The sequence below is a fragment of the Mesoplodon densirostris genome, chromosome X (assembly GCF_025265405.1).
Source record: "Mesoplodon densirostris isolate mMesDen1 chromosome X, mMesDen1 primary haplotype, whole genome shotgun sequence".
In the NCBI taxonomy this organism is placed as follows: Eukaryota; Metazoa; Chordata; class Mammalia; order Artiodactyla; family Ziphiidae; genus Mesoplodon; species Mesoplodon densirostris.
The window spans coordinates 75,978,799-76,000,616 of record NC_082681.1 but is presented as its reverse complement, the minus strand read 5'-3'; the positions used below and the strand labels follow the sequence as shown (position 1 = coordinate 76,000,616).

Sequence of the window (21,818 nt, the reverse complement as noted above, 5' to 3'; positions counted from 1 at the left end):
GAAGTCAGGCACAAAATGCCACCTATTGCATGATTTACTTTATATGAAATATTCAGAAGGGGTAAATCCATAGAGACAGAAAAAAAATTAGTATTTGCCAGGGACTTGTTTCGGGAAAGAGGGAATAATTGATAATAGTTATGGAATTTCCTTTTGGGGTGATGAAAGTGTTTTGAAATTAGATAGTGGTAAGGATTACACAAGTCTATGAGTATACTAACAACCGCTGAATCATACTCTTTGAAATGTGAATTTTATGGTGTCTGAATTATATCTCAATGAAAAAGGAGTTTCAAATCATTAATCATCAGGGAAATGCAAATCAAAATCACAGTGAGATATCACCTCACACCTGTCAGATGGCTTTTGTCAAAAAGATAACAACAAGTGCTGGCAAGGATGTGGAGAAAAGGGAACCCTAGTACACTGTTGGTGGAAATGTAAATTGGTACAACTGCTATGGAAAACAGTATGGAGATTACTCAAAAAATTAAAAATAGGGCTTCCCTGGTGGCGCAGTGGTTGAGAGTCCACCTGCCGATGCAGGGGACACAGATTCGTGTCCCGGTCCGGGAAGATCCCACATGCCGTGGAGCGGCTGGGCCCATGAGCCATGGCCGCTGAGCCTGCGCGTCCGGAGCCTGTGCTCCGCAACGGGAGAGGCCACAACAGTGAGAGGCCCACGTACCACAAAAAAAATAAATAAATAAAAAATAAAAATAGAACTACCATACAATCCAGCAATTCCACTCCTGGTTATTTAGCCAACGAAAATGAAAACACTAATTCAAAAAGATACAGGCACCCCAAAGTTCATAGCAGCATTATTTACAATAGCCAAGATACGGAAGCAACCAAAGTGTCCATCAGCAGATGAATGGATAAAGAAGATGTGGTATATATTTACAATGGATTATCACTCAGCCATAAACAAGAAATGAAATCTTACCATTTGTGACAACATGGATGAACTTGGAGGGTATTATGATTAGTGAAATAAGTCAGACAGGGAAAGACAAATACTGTGTGTTTTCACTTATATGTGGAATCTAAAAAATAAAACAAATGAACAAAAATAACAAAGCAGAAACAGAGTCACAGATACAGAGAACAGACTGGTGGTTGCCACAAGGGAGAGAGGTGGGGGGAGGGGCAAAATGGGTGAGAGGGATTAAGAGGTACAAACTACTAGATATAAAATAGATGTGTTACAAGGATGTAATGTATAGCACAGAGAATGTAGCCAATATTTTATAATAATTTTTATGGAGTACAATCTATAAAAATATCGATTACTATGTTGTACACCTGAAACTAATATAATATTGTAAGTCAACTATATTTCAATTTAAAAAATCTTTAAAGTGCTTCAGGATAGGTCGACTTTACACATAATGTAAATAGTGTGATTTTTAGATGTCTCATGATATATTTTCCTTCTAATATATTGCACTCATTGGTTTGCAGTATATTCATAGATTTCTTTTTGTTGTTGTTCTTCACATTCGCTGCATCACTTAGTACAGCTTTGCAAAATGTATGACTTTATAAATCATTTTAGGTGTTGAAATATGTGTATTAAATACTTTTCCTCTCCTTGAGTCCCCTAATAAAAATATTACCCAACCTTCAGGTTTTATTTTGCCCCACTAGTCTGTATATTCCCTGAGGCTAACACACTCAAGCCTCACTTTTATTCCCACCTTGTACCTAGTACAGTGCCTGATACAAAGATACTGCTTATAATTCTTTAGAACTCCTCTTATTTTCCCCTCCCCAACTTGAATCTAATCTCCTTGAGGACCAATACTTAGTTTCATTCATATTTGTACTCTCTACTAACCTCTTGTGTAGCCCTATTCTTTACATGTAAGTTCTTAATGAATGAATGAACTGTTATATCTGCTCTCCCATTTGCCACAACAAATTGTACTTTTTCCCAACTCATGTTTCAAATGAATGTATTCAAATCAAATGCAGAGTCTAACTTTGCATGCATCAATTATTTTGATTGTCATTTATAGATCCATTATTCATTTATTTGCCTTAGGTATGAATGCAAAGGTAACAGAAACTATTTTCCCAGAGGTCTGTGCAATTATCTTTGTAAATTCTCCAGCTTAGAGCCCTTTATAAGTAAGTGCCTGCTAAATGTGGCTGGATGATGGTGAAACCCCAACTCTTCTTTTGCCTATTTGGATTTTATATCCTTGCAGGAGACAGTTTTACTACTTTTGGAACAATTACTTATGAAAGAGGAAAATTGGACTCTCATAGAGAATGGAACAGGTACTGACTGCACCAGTAGAGTCCAGGAAGCTAAGAGGATCAGCCTTGAGGAGCAAACGAATCTCTGTCTCTGGTGTTTTCTGGAGGAATTTTTCTTGGGTTGGAATCAAGGTAGGCAGACTAGGGGAAATGTGAGTGGGTGGAGGCAGGGGTACGAAGCTTCCATTTTGGCTGTAAATTAATAGGGCTTTTCTGCTCCTAGGTCTCTGGGTCCAGAACCTTTCAATTTTTTATTTTATTTTATTTTATTTTTATTTATTTATTTATTTTTTATTTTTTTTATTAGTTTCTGCTTTATAACAAAGTGAATCAGTCATACTGCACCTTTCAATTTGAAACACCACTAAATAAAACCAGTGCATCAGTGGTTTTTTTCCCCTAAAATTGACTAGCAGTTTTACAAGCCTATTGTTCTACTAATGCTTCCTGCTGATTATTTATTTATATATATTTCTTTAAATCCAGTCATTTTTACAGACAGAAAACATCCTGAGAGTCATCAGAGCAAAACTGTAATAGGTTTCACTTATTTTTCTCCACCTTTCTACTTACCATTAAATCACTGCAGAGAGATGTTGTGTACCTAGCTTAAAATAAATACATTTTGTAGTACAACCAAGAGATATGCCACTTGATGGGAAAAGATAGTTGAAGTCACAGATCTGCAATACCCAGAATTGACCCTCCATTTACCCTAGGCTGTCTGCCTGACTCCATCCTCTCTTAAAATGAATTCTTTCTCAAGAGTTCAGCAGTTCTTGCAATTGATTTCTGGTGTCTGCCCTACCAACCAGTTTCCAAACTGTGCTCAAACATGTCTAAACCCCAGGAAATGACATACTTTAAGCTAAGCTAAGTCCTTTTCACCTCACTACACACATTACTGACAACACAGGTCGGGTCTATGCAGTATTTTACACGAAAATGGCCACACATCAAGGCCCAGATGTTTATACAGTTCTCTACCATTACTTCCTATTTGAGGGTGACAATATCAACATAAAGAAAGGGAAAGTAATGATGTAAATGAATAGAATAAGAGGTGTTCTATGCTGGGTTCTTGTAGAAAACTAATGATAATTTTAGAATGTAGAAACTAATCCTTTGGAAAGGAATTAAGACCTCTAAATTGTCTTTTCCTTAACTGTGCAGCACGAACCTTCCCCCACTAACCTTCCACACCATTCACATGTAATTTTGCACAAACAAGTTTGAGTCTCAGTTTAAGAAAATGTTTTGGGGGCTGGCATCCAGCTAGTGTATTTTTCCTCATGGAGAGGGACCAAAAAAGATACACGTTTTGATTAATATAGAGGCTTCTTAGAGGAGTCAGAAGTTGAGCGAAGTCTAAAAGAAGGACTTTTGGGCTGGAGAACAGCATCCCAACCACTTTATAAGGACGCTTTCTGTTACAGAATTAAACAAGGAAGCATCTTGTTTTGAATCCAGTTTTGTCATTGATTTATTGTATGAATTTAGGCCTAAACCCTTCCCATCTCTGTACAGTTTTCTCATTTTTTCAATTAGCTGGTTGAAGTAGACCATGATCTATAGGAGCACGGAGCTCAGTGGAATGAAAAGAATTAGGTTTTGTACAGTCTAACACTCACTAGCTGTTGCAGCTTTTGGAAAATTGGTTCATCTCTCTAAGCCTTAGTTTCCTCATCGATAAAACAGGGAACATCAGTTCCCAGCTTACCTTATAATGTTGTGATAATTTGGTAAAATAACAGAAAGATAGGTTTGTCTATTAAAAAATGCTATACACATGTGAGGTAAATGAAAGTTGACTAGAATGAGAGATATCTAGAAATGTGGAAAGGAGTCGGGGCAAAGATAAAAGCAATTTGGAATGGAAAAAGAAGAAAGAAATGAAGGGAAAGAAAATGGGAAATAACGAGGGAATTTCAGCGGAGATAAACGCTGTAACAGGAAGCGCAATTGGTCAGGAACACTGGGGAGGGGCCGCAGGGCGCCTGGGTCACGTTGCTGGGGGAGCCATTTGGGCAGTGCACGGCGGTTCGGTGCCGGCGCTATTTGGCTGTGACGCCCAACTCAGGTTTCTATCGCCCTATCCCTTAGAGCTCATCTAAGACCTAAGATGGCGGCGTTCGCATGGCGTGTAAACGCTGCAGGCGTACCAGATATGGAAAGGCGGCCAAAGGACGAATCTACTAAGGAGAGTCCAAGAACTCGCCGATATTTGTGTTGTGGTGAGTGCTGAACCTCACATCGGGTAGAAAAGTCACCGTTAGCAAGGTTACACACTTCGGGATCGCGTGGCCTGCCTGAGTGGGGGAGGAGCCGGCCTGCATTTTATCTTTCTCTCTCTCCTCTCTTCAAAATATCGGAGAATAATTTCTCTCTCCTTAATCACCTTACTGTCACGGATTAGGATAGGTGGTTGCACAAACTAGCTCCTGGGAGCGATCCTGGGTCGTTTTCCTCTTTGTTTTACTTTTTAAAATGGGTTTTTTTTGACACCATGACGCCCTAAAATGAAAAATTCTGTCTCCCTCGAGCACTTTCAGGAACTGCCTAACCTGTTGGGCCTACCCGTCCTTAATTCCTTCGGGCTGCCTTTCATGTGCAAACTTAGTAGCTTTGACAAACCAGTCAGTTTGTAACATATTCATTGTGGGCTAGATTAAAAATTTTTTTCTATGCCCTTTATATATACCCCAAATAAGGACTTTTGGGCATATAATACTTAACATTTGTTCTGGAAGCATGTCAGAGGTAGAGGTGTGTGTGTGTGTGTGTTTGTGTGTGTGTATAGATAATATTTGTGGGAGTTGCTATGTTATTTTGTGGATTGTTAGTTTGATTACTCAATGAGTAAGAAAAGAGCTAAATTTCCCGTGTTCAGATCTCTTGGTGAAAATAAATTTATGTTAAGCATAATATCATAACATGTTTACTGTATGGGGAAGACAGTAAAACTGAATTTAATCTATTAAATGCTTAGGTAGTTAAAAGAAATTTCACTCAAGAAATGCCCATATCTCACTCATACGTTGCTGGAGAGTACGAATTGCTGTAACCTTTTGAAAAAATAATCTGCCAGTGTTTAGGGAAATAAAAAATACAGATACCACTTGACTAAATACTGGAACCTAATAGTCTGACTTTTAAGAATACATCCTACAGAAATAAATGTACCATTGTATAAGGACATATGAACAAGGATGCCTTTGTAGCTTTGTTTTTGTGACAGGTAACTGGAAACAGCCTGTATATCCATCAATAGGAGGATGTTTGAATAAATTGTGGGGCATTCGTATTATGAAATATTTTGAAGCTGTGGAAACAGATTTACCTCTTTACACTCTTGATTTAGAGAATGCTGTAATGTATTGTTATGTGAGAAAAGTAAGTTGTAGAGTACTCTATCTAGTATGATTTAGTGTTTTTGTTTTTGGTGGTGGTAGTGAGTGGTGAAGGAATGTTAGATTAACTTTCTTTTCTTTGTCTTTTTTGGGGGGCTTTCTATATATGTTATGAAATACTTAAGGTATATACAAACATATAAAGAATAATACAGTGAATCTCTTTTCTCACCAACCAAACATAAAAAATTAAACATTACCATTATAGTTGAAGTCCCCTGTGTACCCATCCCTGATTGCATCTCTCACCTCTTCCCCAGAGGTAACCATTATTTTAAAGTGATTCTTTTTCCCATGCATTTCTGAAACTTTTGTGACATAATGAACTTTTTCTAGCATGCGTTATTTTTTATACATTTTGAAGAGAAAATTTTAAAAGTCAATAAAAAAGATGAATTTTTAAGTGCCTGTTATCTGGGTAACAGTAACAGGGGCCAAGTGAAATTTCTTCTAAATTGAGGACAGAATCTAATTTATTAAAAAACCAAAACCAGGAAACAAGTGCTGGCAAGGAAGTAGAGAAATTGGAACTCTCATACATTGTTGCTGGGATATAAAATGGTGCAGCCACTGTGGAAAACAGTTTGACAATTTCTCTATAAGTTAAACCTAGAATTACCGTACCTCCTTGCCAACACTTATCTCCTGTTTTTGTTTGTTTGTTTAATTTTAAAATTACAACCATTCTAGTGTGTTTGAAGTTATATGTCATTGTGGTTTAGATTTGCATTTCCCTAATCACTAATGATTTGGGGCATCTTCACGTACTTGTTGGCCATTTGTATATTTTCTTTGCAGAGATGTCTATTCAAGCCCTTTGCCCGTTTTTAAATTTGAGTGTTTGTTGTTGAGTTATAAATTCTTTATATATTATGGATAGTAGACTGATCATATATGTAATTTGCAAATTTTTCCCCATTCTGTATATGTTTTTTACACGTTCTTGGTAATGTCCTTTGGTGTACAGATTTTTAAAGTCTGAAGTCCACTTAGTCTATTTTTTTTTCTTTTGTTGCTTGTACTTTTGGTGTCAAATCTAAGAATTCTTTGCCAAATTCAAGGTCATGAAGATTTATCCCTATTTATTCTTCTAAGTGTTCTATGGTTTTAGCTCTTACATTTATGTCATAGATCCATTTTGAGTTAATTTTTATATATGATGTGGGGTCCAACTTCATTCTTTTACATGTGCATAGCCAATTATCCCAGCACCATATGTTGAAGAGACTGTTAATTCCCCCATTGAATGGTCTTGGCACCCTTGTTGAAATCAGTTGGCCATAGATGTATGGGTTTGTTTTTGGCCTTTCAGACCCCACCTGTTTCTATCCTTATTCCAGTGCCACTGTTTTTCTTCGTTTGTTTGGGTTTTTTTGCGGTACACGGGCCCCTCACCACTGCGGCCTCTCCCGCCACGGAGCACAGGCTCTGGACGCGCAGGCCCAGCGGCCATGGCCCACGGGCCCAGCCGCCCTGTGGCATGTGGGATGCTCCTGAACCGGGGCACGAACCCGCGTCCCCCGCATTGGCAGGCGGACCCTCAACCACTGCGCCACCAGGGAAGCCCCCAGTGCCACTGTTTTGATTGCTGTAGATTGTGCTAATTTTTAAAATTGAGAAGTGTCAGTCCTCCAACTTTGTCCTTTTTTAATATTGTTTTGGCTATTCAGGGCCTCTTGTAATTCCATGTGAATTTTAGAATCAGCCTGTCCATTTGTTTTTAAATCATATAGAAAAAAATAAGAGTTACAAACCAAAAGTACAATAATACTGGCTTTTATATTTACCTATGTAGTTACCTTTACCCATGTTCTTTATTTCTTCATATACTTTTGAGTTACTATTATCCTTTCATTTTAGCCTGAAGAACTCCCTTTGGCAATTCTTGTAGGGTAAGTCTGTTAGCAGTGAACTTCCTAAGCTTTTGTTTATCTGGGAATGTCTTAATTTTTCCTTCAGTTCTCTTTTGACAGATGTATTGAAGTATAATTCATAGCATACAATCACCCATAGCATACAATCACCCATTTAAAGTATACAATTCAATAGTTTTTAGTATATGTGCAACCATCACCACAGTCAATTTTAGAACATTTTCATCACTCCAAGAGGAAGTCCATATGCTTTAGCCATAAACCCATACCCCCTTCAATCCCACCTGCCCATCCCTAGGTAACCACTAATCTACTTTTTATCTCTATAAATTTCCCAGTTTTGAGCATTTCATATGAATAGAATCATATAATATATGGCCTTTTGTGATTGGCTTTTTTCACTTAGCATAATGCTTAAAAGTTCATCCACGTTGTAGTATGTATCAGTACTTCATCCCATTTATGGCTGAATAATGTTCCATTCATAGTATGGATATACTACATTTTGTTTATCTGTTCATCCATCTATGGACATTTGGGTTGTTTCCACCTTTAGGCTATCAAGAATAATTCTGGGGCTTCCCTGGTGGCGCAGTGGTTGAGAATCTGCCTGCCAATGCAGGGGACACGGGTTCGAGCCCTGGTCTGGGAAGATCCCACATGCCGCGGAGCAACTAGGCCCGTGAGCCACAATTACTGAGCCTGCGCGTCTGGAGCCTGTGCTCTGCAACAAGAGAGGCTGTGATAGTGAGAGGACTCGTGCACTGCAATGAAGAGTGGCCCCCACTTGCCACAACTAGAGAAAGCCCTCGCATAGAAATGAAGACCCAACACAGCCATAAATAAATAAATAATAATAATAAAAAAAGAATAATTCTGCTAAAACATTTGTGTACAAGTTTCTGTGTAGATACATGTTTTCATTTTTCTAGGTGTATACTTAAGAGTGTTATTGCTGGATCATATGTTAACTCTGTGTTTAATAGTTTGAGACACTGTCAGACTTTTTTCCAAAGTGGCTGCATCATTTTACACTCATACCGGCAGTATGAGGGCTCTAACCTGTCCACATTCTACCAACACTTGTCATTATCTGACTTATCCAATTCTGGCCATCCTAGAGGGTTTGAAGAGGTATCTCATTGTAGTCTCCTTTCCCACAAGGTTAGTTCCCTGATGTTGCTCCTTGGGGAGATGCAATTTGAATATACCCACCACCAACCTAGGATGACAGGGGTTTTGTTAGAGCAGACTGTCTCTCACCACACCCAGCAGCCAAGCTCCACTTACTGTGAACTGATTGTTTAATTGTTTTCCATAATGCCCTAGGGCATAAACTATTCTGAAAACTAATTCAATCAAATAGTGGGTCATTTGAAGAAATAGTTGCTGAAGTTAGTGTTTGATATTTGTTCTGGCTGTAGGAGGGTTCCTCCCATTTGCCTTATTGCCCAGTTCTCACCTGCAAACTAGCTGACCTACAGTTTAGCCTATATTTTGAATCTTCTCCCAATTGCCTTTCTTTACAACCTCACTGTTGTTTCAGGGCTCCTCTAGGCTTGACTTTCTCCGTGGTCTTGCAAATGAAGTCAGTTCAGTTCCTTTGAGAAGAGAATAGGCGCTCCGTTTTAATGTCTGCTTCTTCCCTCAAGCAAAAGCTCTGAGTCTGGTCTCTGGAGGTGGGGGTAGGGACAATAGCAAGTTTCTCTGGACAATGGCAAGTTTCTCTCTGAGAGACAATTCTGCTCGGTTAGCTGAGCACTTAGTGGAGGGGAGGGTGCCACCAGAGGTCCTCTCAGTTTGCCTTTCTCTCACAGCCCAGGGCAAGGATGTTCAGGGTCCCAGTAGTCTCCATGTACCACACCCAATTAGAGTCTACATTCCACCACCTGGGGTTAGGTGGCAGAAGGGAAACCGTTCCTCTAAACCACACTTGTTCAGGACTCAGCCCTAGCAATAGGCAGCTGGTGGCTGGATGGGAAACTCCGATGCCCTGTTCTTCCAGGGAAGAAAGCTCTCTAAATGGGACTGGGGGAGGTGGGTGGGGAGGGTGGAGAGGGAGCCCTGTGTTCTTGGCTTCAGGAGTCTTGAGTAGAGTCTCCCGTTCCTTGAGCTGGGATGGGAGAAGAACGGTGGGAGGGAGAATGTAGTCTTGGTTCAAATACCGTAGGCTTACCTTTCTTAGTGAATTTTAAAAGATGTTCTTGAATAGATGTTTCTTCATTTGTTCTTTGTCCTTAGAACCATTTCCAGAGGCTTTAAATGGTTGGGTTTCTTTTTTTAACAGTTTTCGTCAGTTTCAGTGGGGAGCAGGACACTCGAGCTCCTCACGCTGTCATGCCATAAGTCGATTTCTTGCCCTTCTGTGTGAAAGATTGTTTTGTCAGAAATAGATTTGTTGATTCAGAGCTTTTTTAATTTTTATTTTTCCTTTCTGGCTTCTTCTTGACTTTATTTTTTATTATTTTTTATTATTGGGGTTTAGCTGTTTTACAATGTTGTGTTAGTTTCTACTGTACAGTGAAGTGGAGTTCCCTGTGTTATACGGCAGGTTCTCATTAGTTATCTGTTTTATACATACTAGTGTATATATGTCAATCCCAATCTCCCAATTCATCCCACCACCCCCCTTCCCTCCTTGGTGTTTGGTGTCCATACATTTGTTCTCTACATCTGTGTCTCTTATTTCTGCCTTGCAAACTGGTTCATCTGTACCATTCAGAACTTTTTTTTTGTTCCAGCATTTAAAATATGTCATTCCACTGCCTCTGGCCTCCATGGTTTCTGAGGATGAGTTACTTCTATTTTCTTGCTTTTTTATTTGGCTGCGTCGGGTATTAGTTGAGGCACGTGGGGTCTTTGTTGAGGCGTGCGGGATCTTTCATTGTGGAGCGCGGGCTTCTCTCTAGTTGTGGTGCGTGGGTTTTCTCTCTCTAGTTGTGGCGCTTGGGCTCTATAGTTGTGGCGCACAGGCTCCAGAGTGTGTGCGCTCTGTAGTTGAGGCACGTGAGCTCAGTAGTTGTGGTGTGTGGGCTTAGTTGCCCCATGGCATGTGGGATCTTAGTTCCCCGATGAGGGATCGAACTCATGTCCCCTGCATTGGAAGGTGGATTCTCTCCCACTGGACCACCAGGAAAGTCCAAAAAGAGAATCTTAAAAGCAAGAAAAGAGGGACTTCCAATGCAGGGGACATGTGTTCGATCCCTGGTCCGGGAAGATCCCACATGCTGCGGAGCAACTAAGCCCGTGCGCCACAACTACTGAGCCTGCACTCTAGAGCCCACGAGCCACAACTACTGAACCCACGCACCACAGCTACTGAAGCCTGCATGCCTAGAGCCTGTGCTCCGCAACAAGAGAAGCAACTGCAATGAGAAGCCTGTTCATCACAGTGAAGAGTAGCTCATGCTTGCCACAACTAGAGAAAGCCGGCGTGCAGCAATGAAGACCCAGTGCAGCCAAAAATAAATAAATAAATGCATAAATTTATAAAAAGCGGGGGGGCTTCGCTGGTGGTGCAGTGGTTGAGAATCCACCTGCCAATGCAGGGGACACGGATTTGAGCCCTGGTCTGGGAAGATCCCACATGCAGCAGAGCAACTAAGCCCGTGTGCCACAACTACTGAGCCTGCGTTCTAGAGCCTGTGAGTCACGACTACGGAAACCTGTGTGCCTAGAGCCTGTGCTCCGCAACAAGAGAAGCCAGCACAGTGAGAAGCCCGCGCACCACAATGAAGAGTAGCCCCTGCTCTCAGTAACTAGAGAAAGCCTGCACGCAGCCACGAAGACCCAATGCAGCCAAAAAAAAAAAAAAAAAAAAAGATTCTCTCTTTTTCTTGGGTTTCAACATTTTGATTATACTACAGCTCAATGTGGATCTTTTTTGAGTTTCTTCTATTTGGGATTCATTGAATTTCTTATGCTATGTAGATTGGGCATTGTTTCATCAAATATTCTTTTTTTGTAATTACCCTTTATTCATATTTGAAAACTGAATGGAAGGCATAGGGAATATTGCTTCCTTAGTTTTGGTCTGCATTATGGATAACAAAATAGTATACAAAATATAATTTGGGGACCTGTGAAGAATATTGAAGGATTGGAGAGAACAGCTTTCATTAGACTAAATAAAGAGATTTCTATTACCTTTTCACAGATTGATAGGATGAAGACAAAGCAGACAAAGATAACTGATATTTGGAGATCACTGAGAAAATTGAGAGGGGTCAGGCTGGGCCCATCTTTCAATAAAGAAGTCTCATGGCCCTCTGGCTTGTGCTTCTGAATTGTATTGATATGTCTTATACCTTATAATGAACACCTGAGTTGTACAGAGATGAGAGAGGTTACAACTGCAGATCCCAAGTTATATATGAAGCCTGTTTAGTCCTGCAGGATTCTGAACATTGCTTCAAGGTTCTCTGTCATTTTAATAAAAATAGATCTATCACTTCTATTTATTGAGTATTTGCTACATAGGACGTACTTTACTCATCAACTCATTGGAACTCTTAAAAGTTCTAAATAATTGTTAAACCATTTCACAGATGAGGAACTTGAGGTTTATATGGGGACTGATCCACCCATAGTCATGGTTGAATATTGACAGCTCAAGGATATTGTTTGCTTTATGATGTATCTGTAGGTGTATTTGAAATGGATGGGGAAGACAGTTTTGTTAATATGTTCTCAAAATTTATAACCTGTCTGGAAGTGAGAATTATGACTTGATTTGAACATTTCCAGGTTATTTTGCACCATACCTCATGTGATATTTCTTTTCAGTAAATGTTGTTCAGAATGTGTATATATCCCTGATTATGTCTAAAGGGCACATGGAAAGTCAGCAGAGAGACATATATGCCTGAAACACCAAACTCTATACATATAGTCCCATTCTCCAGCGCTATCATATCAACTACCCTCCCTTGGAACTTTTCCAGGAAGCCCTCTTGGAAGCAGAGTATCCATGATGTTTTAGAAAGCAGTGACCCATGGAAGTGAATGTGGATTTCAGTCAAGAATTGAAGGCCTTGCTGGACACATACCAGAGAAAATTTTTCAGAGGTGTGATGCTGGAGAACATGTCATCTGGTCTCTCAGTGAGTCTGTCAACATTGACTTCCTTTTTTTCCCTTTTTTCTTCAAATATTCTTGATATCCCTTTCTCTCCCTCCTTTTCTTTTGGACCTCTCATTTTGTGTGTTGGTATGCTTGATGCTGTCTACAGGTGTCTTAGTTTCTTTTCCCATTTCTCCCACCCTCCGCCTCTGCCTTTGGCAACCACTAATCTGTTCGCTGTATCTATGATTTTTTTAAAGATTCCACATATAAGAGAGATCATACAGCATTTGTCTTTCTCTGTGTGACTTATTTCCCTTAGCATAATGCCCTCAAGGTCCATCCATATTGTCACAAATGGCAAGATTTCTTTCTTTTTTTTTTTTTTTTTGCTGTACGCGGGCCTCTCACTGCTGTGGCCTCTCCCGTTGCGGAGCACAGGCTCCGGACACACAGGCTCCGCGGCCATGGCTCGCGGGCCCAGCCACTCCGCGGCATGTAGGATCCTCCGGGATCGGGGCACGAACCCGTGTCCCCTGCATCGGCAGGCGGACTCTCAACCACTGCGCCACCAGGGAGGCCCGATTTCTTTCTTTTTTATGGCTGAATAACATTTCATTGTATTTATGTATTCTATATATGCACACCATATATATATATATGGTGTGCATATATATAGTATATATTTGTATAGTATATATTTTTATGTATATATTTTACATATACATAAAATACCACAATTTCTTTATCCATTCATCTGTTGGTGGACATTTAAGTTGTTTCCATGTCTTGGCTATTGTAAATAATGCAGCAGTGATCATGGGGTGTGAATATCTTTTTGAGTTAGTGTTTTTGTTTCCTTCAGATAAGTACCCAGAAGTGGACTTGCTGGATCATATGGTAGTTCTGTTTTTAATTATTTGAGGAACCTTCATACTGTTTTCCATAGTGGCTGTATCAGTTTACATTCCTACCAGCAGTCCATAAGTGTTCCCTTTTCTCTACATACTCAGCAACACTTATTTCTTGTCTTTTTGTTAATAGTCATTCTAATAGCTATGAGGTGATATCTCATTGTGGTTTTGATTTGCATTTCCCTGATGATTAATGATGTTGAACATCTTTTCATGTATCTGTTGGCTGTCTGTATGTCTTCTTTGGAAAAATGTTATTTGGCTCTTCTGCTCATTTTTTAATCGGATTGTATAACTATCTTATGCCAGTAATTTTTAACTACTGATATGTTGGAAAAGAGTGGGAAGGAAACAAAAGTTTTACTTCTGAAAAGTGAATAAAGCAGATTTAAAAAATAGTGTCAGGCTGGCATAGATCCAGAAAATATAAGGAGAAAAACCTATTAATTGAAGCTGACTCTGAAATGACATAGATGACAGAATTAATGTTTTGAGGACTTTAAAGCAGTTGTTATGAATGTAAAGGAATGACTAAAAATGTTATGTTGAAGTATGAAAAATACAAGAAAGATTTCAACTTCTGAGAATTAAAGGTATAATTGTTTTTAAAATTTAAGTTCTTTAGGGAGTTTCCTGTCATCTTTCTGTTATTAATTTCTAGTTGAATTATATTATGGTTTGAGAAAATACTTTGTGTACTTTCAATTTTGCTGCTGTTACTGAACAAGATGCACAGTATTGCAAGGCCAAGCAAGGAGATACAGGTGGCTCCTGCTCAAAAACCCCTGGTTGTCCAGTGGGTAAGACTCCGTGCTCCCAATGTAGGGGGCCTGGTTTCGATCTCTGGTTGGGGGACTAGATCCCACAGGCATGCCACAACTAAGAGTCCGCATGCCGCAACTAAAGATCCTGCATGCTGCAACAAAGATCCAGCGTGCCGCAGCTAAGAAACTTTGCAGCCTAAATAAATAAATATTAAAAAAAAACACCAAAACCCTGAACTCCCCAAATTTTTCAGCAAAGCATTTTTAAAGGCAAGGTGAAGGAGGGGAGTCATTTTTAAAGGCAAGATGAGGGAGGGGAATCCCAGGGTTTGTGATCAGCTCCTGCACAATTCTCTGATTGGTGTTGAGATAACAGGGCAGTTAACATGATCAATCCTTATGCACCAGAAGGTCTGCATGATCATCAAGTCGTTAATTTCTTTCATTTGGTGGTGGTTTTTAGCACCTGAAAAGCTCAGGAAATATGCATGAGATATGGTTATCTGGGTACTTCAGAGAGGAGCTACAGCAGAGGATATGGGGGAGGAATATGTCCTGGGAAGGCCCCTTAGCGTCCTGCTCAGTTACACTGCCTTATACTTCATTGTTTGGATGGACTGTAGTTTATTTAACTAATCTCTGGTGTGTAGGCAGTTAGATTCTTTTTAGTGTTTTCCAATTGTAAACAAGGCTACAGTGAATAAATTTGTGTATATAAATTTTTGTATTGTTGAAGATGTATCTACAGGTGCTCCTATAAGAGTTATTAATTGCTTTTGCTGTCTTAAGTATTGCCAAATATCCCTCCAAAATGATTGTATAGTTTGCATTTGCACCAGCTGTGTGTGAGAGTGCCTATGTCCTCACAGCTTCACCAGCTGAATGTGTTTTCCTTATATATAATATATACATGTATGTGCGTATATGTGTGTATTTGTTTTAAGCAAATGGAGGATCTTACCAACATGCTGTTTAAACCATGGTCATAAGTGCATATATATATGCATACATAATGCATTAGATGCACATATATGCTTATATTTGCAGTGGCTTCTTACTTTCCCTTTATACGTATTTACAACATTTAACCAAACCTCTCTTAATGAAACTTTTTTCAGTCTTTTCACCGTCACATACAGTGGTGTGATTATTTTGGAATAGTTGTAAATTCACATATAGTTGTAAGAAATAATACAGAGAGAGCCCATGTATTATTTACCCAGTTTTCCCCAGTAACATTTTGCAAAACTTGAGGAAATACAACAAGGACATTGACATCGATACAATGCACTGATCTTACTCAGATTTCCCAATTTTCATATTTTAAAAATACTGCCAATCTGGTGAGTAATGACATCCAGTGTTTTTTAAATTTGCATTTTTAAAATTTTTGAGTGAGTTTGAACATTTTCTCATATTTAAATGTCATTTTTATAGGGTTTTTCTTTTGCTAGTAGCTGCTGCTTTTCTCATTTATCTATTGAAGTTTTGGTAATTTTTTGCTGCAGTATCAAAGAATCTTCTATGTGTTTAAATGGATAAATTACAAATATTTTCTCCAAGTTTGTTAGTTATCTTCCTTTTTTTCAATTTAGATATCATTTACAAATAATTTAAAATAGACAGAACCATAGTTTTTTCATTTATTCATTCACTGGTTGAAGGACTTCTTGGTGTCTTCAGTTTTTGCCTCTGAATATTTGCATACCAGTTTTGGTATAGAGATATATTTTAATTTTTATCTTGGGGAAATACCTAGGAGTAGGATTACTCTGTCATGCTGTAGGATTACTGGGTCATATTGTAAGAGTATATCTAACTTTATGAGAGACTGACAGTTTTCCAAAAAAGCTTTACCATTTTACATTCCCACCTGAAATGTATGGGAGTTTCCAGATGTTCTACATCGTCACCAGCACTTCATATTTTTTTCTTAAAGCCATTCTAATAGGTGTTTAGTAGTATCTTGGCATTTTAATTTTCATTTCCCTAGGGACTACGATGTTGAGTATCTTTCCATGAGTTATTTGACATCTATATCTTCTTTGATAAAAGGTCCTAATTTTTTGTTTGTTTGTTTGTTTGTTTGTTTTGGTTGCTCTGTGTGGCATGCAGGATTTTAGTTCCCTGATTAGGGATTGAACCCTCGCCCCCTGCAGTGGAAACGCAGAGTCTTAACGACTGGACCGGACTGCCAGGGAAGTCCTTTTTGTCCATTTTTAATTGGGTTGTCTGTCTTAGTATTGAGGTAGAATGTTTCTTTATATTTTCCATATACAAGTCCTTTGTGAGATATATGTATTGTGAATATTTCCCCCATTCTCTGGTGTGCCTTTTGGTTTTCTTAAAAGATGTCATTCAAAAATCAGAAGTTTTTTATTTTTATTTTTTATTTTTTTTTATTTTTATTTTTTTTTCTTTTTGCGGTATGCGGGCCTCTCACTGTTGTGGCCTCTCCCGCTGCGGAGCACAGGCTCCGGATGCGCAGGCCCAGCGGCCATGGCTCACGGGCCCAGCCGCTCCGCGGCATATGGGATCCTCCCAGACCGGGGCACGAACCCGTATCCCCTGCATCGGCAGGCGGACTCTTAACCACTTGCGCCACCAGGGAGGCCCTAAAAATCAGAAGTTTTTTAGATGAAATTCATTTCATAATTTTTTAATGGTTTGTGCTACTAAGGAATACTTATATTACATCAAGGTGGGAAAAATATTCTATGTTTTCTTCTAGGAGTTTTATAATTTTACTTATGTTTAGGTCTTTGATCCATTTCAAGTTAATTTTTGCATTTGGCATTAAGTAAGAGTCAATGCTTATTATTCTTGCATATGGATATTCAGTTGTTCTGGCATTATTGCTTGAAAAGACTTCCCTTTTCTTATTGAATTGACTTGATACCGTTGTCAGAAGAAATTTGTCCGCATATTTGTTGCTCTATTTCTGTTCCATTGGTCTATGTTTTTTTTCTCTTTTACTAATACCATGCTCTTGATTACTGTAGCTTTTTATTAAGTCTTGACGTCAAGTACTTTATGTCCTTCAACTTTTTTCTCTTTTAAAAAAATTGCTTTAACTATTCTAGGCTCTTTCCATTTCCATCTAAATTTTAGTAGCTGTTTGTCAATTTCATTTAAAAATAATTTCGGCTTTTTTCTTTCATAAAATTCTCACAGATGCATTTGTTTGAGTATTTTAAAGTTGAATAATGACTTTCTTTTGTGTTTGTACTTAAATAACAATGGGCATAATAATTTTAGTTCACATTTTCTTTTCCTCAGAACTTTTTTATACTTGCTCTGTTTTTCTCAGGCATTTCAATATTGCTGTGGATAATTCTGGAGAAAGCCTGTCCCCCTTCTCCCTACTACATACTTAAGTCTCTTTTTTCTTAAACTAAAAACATTTTAAATTAATAGATTTTACTTTATAAAACAGTTTTAGATTTACAGAAAAATCGAGCAGATAGTACAGAGAGTTCCTATGGAAACTCTATGGATAGTATTATGATACTGCCCCCTCTCCCCAGTCACACAGATTGCACTTTTGCTCATCTTGCATTAGTGTGATACATTTGTTACAACTAATGAACCATTATTCATATATTATTATTAACTATAGTCCATAGTTTATATTAAGGTTCACTTTGTGTTGTACATCTCTATGGGTTTTGATAAATGCATTATGTCATGTATCCAGCATTACAGTATCACACACAATAGTTCCCCCTGGGCTCCATCTATTCATCCCTCCCTCTCCTGTGCACCCCACCTCCCAATCCCTCACAAGCACTGATACTTTTACTGTTTCTGTAGTTTTGCCTTTCTTTTCCATGTCATGTAGTCAGAATTATACAGTGTGTGGCCTTTTCAGACTGTCTTCTTGCACTTAACAGTATGCATTTAAGGTTCCTTCATGTCTTTTCATGGCTTGATAGGTCAGTTCTTTTTAGCAATGAATAATATTGCATTGTCTGGACGTACCATAGTTTACTTACCATTCACCAGCTAAAGACCATCTTGGTTGCTTTCAGATTTTGGCAATTGATATATTATTATTAACTAAAGTCCATAGTTTTTTGAATAGAGCTGCTATAAACAGTCCTGTGCAGGTTGTTGTGTAGACAAAACTTTTCAGCTCCTTTGGGTAAATACCAAAGAGCATGATTGCTGGATTGTATGATAAGAATGTGTTTAGTTTCGTTATAAATTGCCAAACTATCTTTCAAAGTGGCTGTTGTATTTTGTATTCTCACTGACAATGAGTGAGAGTTCCTGTTGCTCTGTCCTGGCTAGCATGTGTCTTAAAAATTTTTTTTTATCCATTCTAATAGGTGTGTAGTGGTATTTCATTGTTTTAATTTGTAATTCTCTTACAACATACGATGTTGAACATCTTTTCATATCCTTATTTGCCATCTGTGTATCTTCTTTGGTGAGGTGACTGTTCACATGTTTTGTTTATTTTTTTTTGACTGAGTTTCTTATTTTGTTATCATTGAGTTTTAAGAGTTCTTGGTATATTTTGGGTACAGGTCCTTTATCTGATATGCGTTTTGCAAATATTTTCTCCCAGTCTGGCTTGTCCTTCTATCCTCTTTGTATTGTCTTTCTCAGAGTAGTACTGTTTAATTTTAATAAAGTCCAACTTATTTCTTTGATGGATCATGCTTTGTTGTTGTATCTAAAATGTATTTAAAGGAAATATTTAAGACGATCATGGTATAAATGGGAGAGGGTGAAGGGACATAAAGGAAGGTTGGTTTCTACGCTTGACTTGAACTAGTAAAGTGTTCACAGTAGTAGACTGTGATATGTAATGTATATATAATATGGAGCAACCATTAAAAAGCTATGTAAAGAAACATACTAATAAACACAAGAGATAAATCAGAATTCTAAAAAAATGTTCAAGTAACCCACAGAGAGTCAGGTAAAAGAAATCAGAGAAATAGAAAGCTAAGAGAACAGAGGAAAAATAAAAAAGCAGACTTAAGCCCTAATATATTCGTAATTACATTAGATTTAAATGGCTTAAATGCACCATTTAAAAGACAAGAGATTGTCAGAGTGGAATAATAACCATGACCCGATTATATGTGTTAATAAGAAACTCACTTCAAATATGATTATATAGGTAGATTGAAGGTAGAAGGGTAGGCAGAGATATACCATATGAACCTCAATCAAAAGAAAGCAGTAGTGGCTACATTAATATCAGGTAAAGTATGCTTGAGACAAAAAAAAATTACTAAAGAGAGTGACATTTTATAATGATAAAATTCACTTAGAAGGTATGGCAACCTCAAAGTATATGTACCAAACAACAGAACTGTAAAATATGTGAAGCAAAAACTGATAAAGCTGAAATGAGATATAGACAAATTCATAATTACAGTTGGAGACTTCAGCAGTCTTCTCACAAAAATTGGCAGAACAATTAGACAAAAAATCAGTAATTTTATAGAAGAACAGCACCATAAACCAACAAAATCTAATTGGCATTTATAGAACACTCCACCCAACAACTGAAGAATATACATTATTATTTTTTAATTAATAGGGTTTATTTTTAGAGCAGTGTTAAGTTTACAGCAAAATTGAGAAGAAACTACCGAAAGTTCCTAGGTAACCCTGTATCGCCCCCCCCGCCATAAAACCAGTTTCTTCTATTGCTGTCTTGTATTTACATGGTACATTTATCAGTTGAGCCAATATTGATGTAGCGATATTATTAACTAAAGCTTACATTAGGGTTCACTCTTTGTATTATACATTTTATTTGTTTTTGACAAATGTATAATGACATGCATCCATTATTACAGTATCATACAAGAGTAGTTACACTGCCCTAAAAATCCCTTGTGCTCTACCTTTTCATCCTTCTCTCTCTTCCCCCCCACCCAATTCCTGACAACCACTGATAGTTTTACTACCTCCATTGTTGTGTCTTTTCCAGAATGTCAGACAGTTGGAATCATACATTATGTGTAGCCTTTTCACTTTACTTCTTTCACTTAGCAACATGCATGTTTTTCCTGGCTCGATAGCTCATTTCTTTTTGTTCCTGAAAAATACATGCTATTTTATAGTATATAGTACTTTCCATACTATTTGGAAGATTTACCAAGATAGACCAAACCTTAACCATAAAACAAACCTTAACAAATTTAAAACAATTGAAATCACACATAGTATATTCTGACTACAGTGGATTCAGAGTAAAAACTAGTAACAGAAAACTAACAAGGAACTCTCTAACCACTTAGACATAAAACAACACTTTAAATAATCCATGGGTCAAAGATGAAGTCTCAAAGGGGGAGATTTATATATATATATATATGTGTGTGTGTGTGTGTGTGTATACATGTATATATGCATACATATGTGTCTGAAAGAAAATGTGAGCACAGCTATCAAAATATGTGAGACCCAGTATTAAAGCATAATATGGAGGGGGATTTATACCACTAAATACTTTCATTACAAAAGAGGAAAGGTCTCAATTTCATAATCTATTTCCTACCTCAAGAAACTAGAAAAATAGAGCATAATTTAACCAAAACCAGAAAAAGGAAGGAAAAAATAAGTTAAGAAATTAATGAATCTGAGAATAGGAAAACAATAGAGAAACTAAGTGGAATACAAATTTAATAAAGTTGATAAACTTCTAGCAAGAATAACAAAGTTAGAGTAGACAAGTCATTAATATTAGGAATGATCCTGCAGCCATTGAAAAAATAATAAGGGCATAATACAGACAACTTTGTACTCATAAATTCATCAACTTAGAAGTAAAAGGCTAATTATTCAAAGTCAACAAACTACCAAAATCTAAACCAAGATGAAATGAGCAACGTGAATAGTCCCATAGCAATTAAAGAAATTGAAAGTGTAACTTGAAAGATTCTAAATTAGATATCTCAAGACCCAGATAACTTCACTGTTATATGCTGCGAATTATTTAAGGAATAATTAAAACCAAGTTTACACAATCTCATTCAAAAAATAGAACTCATTTTGATACTAGTATTACCATGATATGAAATTAGGGTACAAAAACATTCAAAGTTAGTACAAAACCCCCACAAAACTACAGACTAGTATCTTTCATCATCTTAGACCCAAAATACTTTAAACATAATGTTAGCAAATTGAATCCAACAGTGTATGAAAAAATTTTTACACAATGACCAAGTGGAATTTTCCCAAGTATGCAAGGCTGATTCAGCATTTGAAAATCAATCATCATAACACACCTTATAAATAGCTAAAGAAGAAAAATCATATGATTATATGAATTGATGACAAAGTCATATGACAAAATCAAATACCCATTCATGATAATTCTTGGAAAATGAGGAATATAGGGTGACTCCCTTGACTTGATAAATAGCATCTACAAAAACCCCTTAGCTAATATTATATATAATGATGAAAGACTGAATACTTACCTCTAGGGTCAAGAAAATGGAAAAGATGTCCTCTCTCACCTCTCTTATTCAACAGAGTACCAGTTCAAGCCAC

At 37.6% G+C, this 21,818-nt stretch overlaps 1 long non-coding RNA gene across 2 annotated transcripts in view; it reads left to right on the top strand.

The window, feature by feature from the left end:
• The first annotated feature begins 4,336 nt into the window (after positions 1 to 4,336).
• LOC132482484 (uncharacterized) overlaps positions 4,337 to 21,818 on the top strand; it is a 119,892-nt gene continuing 102,410 nt past the window's right edge. For both annotated transcript variants that reach the window (XR_009530924.1, XR_009530923.1), the window contains exons 1-2: positions 4,337 to 4,502; positions 12,496 to 12,654. This is a non-coding gene — a long non-coding RNA (uncharacterized LOC132482484). The remainder of the gene's footprint in view (positions 4,503 to 12,495; positions 12,655 to 21,818) is intronic.